At 36.2% G+C, this 3,095-nt stretch overlaps 1 pseudogene; it reads left to right on the top strand.

The window, feature by feature from the left end:
- LOC131823954 (translationally-controlled tumor protein-like) lies at window positions 1-535 on the top strand (annotated as a pseudogene).
- The last annotated feature ends 2,560 nt before the right edge of the window (window positions 536-3,095 follow it).

The raw sequence follows: 3,095 nt of genomic DNA, 5'->3' as shown, positions 1-3,095 counted from the left end.
ATGATCAGCTACCAGGACTTCTTCAGCCATGATAAGATGTTCTCCAACGTCTACAAGATTTGGGAGATCAGAGATGAGTTGTGCCTGGAAGTAGAGGGGAAGATGATCAGGAGGACAGAGGGTAACACTGATGATTTACTGATGATGGAAATACTTCCACTGAAGTCCCGGAGGGCAAAGGTACTGGAAGCACAGTAATCACTAATGTTGCTATTGTCATGAACCATCACTTGCAGGAAACCAGCTTCACAAAGAGCGCCTACAAGAAGTACATCAAAGATTACATGAAATCAAAGGCAAACTTAAAGAACAGAGGCCAGAAAGAGTAAAATCTTTTATGACAGGAACTGAGGAACAAATCAGGCACATTCTAGCTACTTTCAAAAATTACCAGTTCTTTACTGAGGAAGACATAAATCCAGATGGCATGGTTGTTCTGCTGGACTCTTGTGTGAATGGTGTGACTCCATGTATGATTTTCTCTAAGGATGGTTTAGAAATGGAAAAATGTTTACGAACTTGGCTACTGCTTTGAATGCATCACCTATTGTCATAACTGGCTGCTGCTTTTCATCCATACAACGCAAGGACTTAGACAAATGGACCTGAAGTTATCTTGAGCTCTTCATTTATTTTGACCTTGATTTATTTAGAGCAGAGGCATTGTGTTTAAGTCATATATATATATATATATATATATATATAATATATTAAAAAATATATATATATTTACATATCATGTAGGTGGTCTAAAGATAAAATGCATTTAAACTCATTTGAGAGAATGCCTCTTAGCCTAATACATAATTTAAATTGATCCTGTGCAGTGTCCTAAAGAAGCTAGGGCCTGATTGTAGACTACTGCTAGAAAGCATAAGACTGCCTGCAAATAACTTCTACAGTGAAAACTTCTTCTGGGACTGGACCAGGAAAAAACAAACAAACAAACAAAAAACCCTAAGAACCAAAATTCTTAATTCTGAGTTCAAGTAAAGGGAAAGACTATGCTCATAGTGGTGTCAATGTTTGAAGTGACTCCTTACACATTTCATCATGTTCAAATGAAAGTAATAATTAACTCAAAAAGATTACCAAAAGAATATGAAGAGAATGATACAGTAAGGAAAAAACCCTTGGGAATGTGTTTGAGCACATTTAAAACCTTTGCAAATGCATGAGGCTGTTGGAAATAAGCCAAGTATGGTATCATAGGAGATGTTAATAGGTTTTACATAATAGTGATTAAATCTTGGTTTGACTACATAAATGTTAATAAAAATAATGATCCTTTATGTGAATGTTTGTCAGTTATTCCTAATCACCAAGAAATGTTTATCTATTTTATTTGTATAATAGATCACATTTCTCTCAGGTTTAATTGGTTCTCCATATTTTGCTTAGAATACATATTGGTAATGTGCCCCAGTAATTTGCTAACAACTTACAATAATAGAATGGATACTGATGACATGCTTTCCCCTTCTCTTTTCTCCTCCTTTTTTTTTTTTCTCCTCTCTCTCTTAAAACTCAAGGAAACCATATGGCATATTTCACACTTGTATTTTTATTTTAACAGTCCTCTTAAAAATAATAAGGTAGAATTTCAGGTATTGGTGCTGGCTAGTGGAGGAATTATTTTCAGAAAAATTTTGTCAAGATTCCAGATTTCTCTGACAACAAACTTCTCTTTGACAGTTTGGTTTCAGTATGTTCAGTGTTCCCCCTGTGTTGAGATTTTTTTTTTTTTCTTATGAATTTCAAATCAGACAGTCCACACTTAGACTCTTGCTTTGCACTTTTATCCTTTGTTATTTCATCATGGTGCTTTGCAGTTATATTGGGTCATTTCCACAAAACCAGGCTACTAAGTATTGCTGGCAATCAATCAACAATCAGCAATCGATACAACTTCAGTCACTTGTGTAGACGGGTGCTCCTTGAAAATACTTGCTTTTTGCCAGACACCCTTTTCATGTGGATCTATCAGTTTTCATTTCCCCAAATTCCAAATTTCCTTCAACTTTCTTCTTTCTTCATCATCTTTCTCCTGCTAAGCAAGTTATCTCCAATTCATCTGAAAAAAATTCAGAACACCAGCCAAGTTGGAGTGTCTGGGTGGCTTGGTTTGTTAAGTGACCAACACTTGATTTTGGTTCAGGTCATGATCTCAGGGTTGTGAGACAGAGCCCTGCCTGTACTGGGTGCTTAGCACGGAGTCTGCTCGAGATGCTCTCTTTCCTTCTCCTTCTGCCCATCCTCCTGCTCTCTAAATAAATAAATAGATAGATAAATAAATACAATCTTTAAAAAAAAAAAAGAACATCAACCATGAATTTCACATTTCTGTGCATTTTGCCTATTTTTTAATCATTTGTTATCATCTTGATGGAAGTGGTTTATCTTCTAAAACACATTCTTTTATTTGTGCTACCTCTTTAAACAACTCCCCTTCTCTCATTCTCTTCAGCATCTCTCTCTTTTTTTCCTTTAAGATTGAAACGCATCTAGTAATCTGCATTAAAATAGCTCTGCGCCTTGGTGGCTCAGTGGGTTAAAGCCTCTGCCTTTGGCTCAGGTCATGATCCCGGGGTCCTGGAATGGAGCCCCTCATCGCAATGGGCTCTCTGGTGGGGAGCCTGCTTCCTCCTCTCTCTCTGCCTGCTTCTCTGCCTACTTGTGATCTCTGTCTGTCAAATAAATAAGTAAAATCTTTAAAAAAATAATAAGCTGACCACATTCCCTTTTTGTTACCACTTTTCTCTCTCTCTTTCTATTCCCACATGTTCTTCTTTAACAAAATATCTAAGATCATTATTTTCACTTCCTCACTACAATAATATTCCGAAGTATTAAATATTTAGTACTCTTCTGTCAATGCACTGTCCTATCAATTGCCTGCATGTTAAATTGAACTGTCACTTTCTGCCCTTAATTTCCTTGACCTCTCTGTAGCATTAGCATTTGACATTTATATCAGTTTCCTAAGGTTATCAAAACAAATTACAACAAACTGGCTTAAAACAATAGAAATTTATTTTTTCACAGTTTGGGGGGCTAGAAACCTAAAATTAGGATGTGGGCAAGGTTGGTTCTTT

Source organism: Mustela lutreola, chromosome 1 (genome assembly GCF_030435805.1).
Source record: "Mustela lutreola isolate mMusLut2 chromosome 1, mMusLut2.pri, whole genome shotgun sequence".
NCBI classification, from domain to species: domain Eukaryota; kingdom Metazoa; phylum Chordata; class Mammalia; order Carnivora; family Mustelidae; genus Mustela; species Mustela lutreola.
This window is presented reverse-complemented; position numbering and strand designations above follow the sequence as displayed.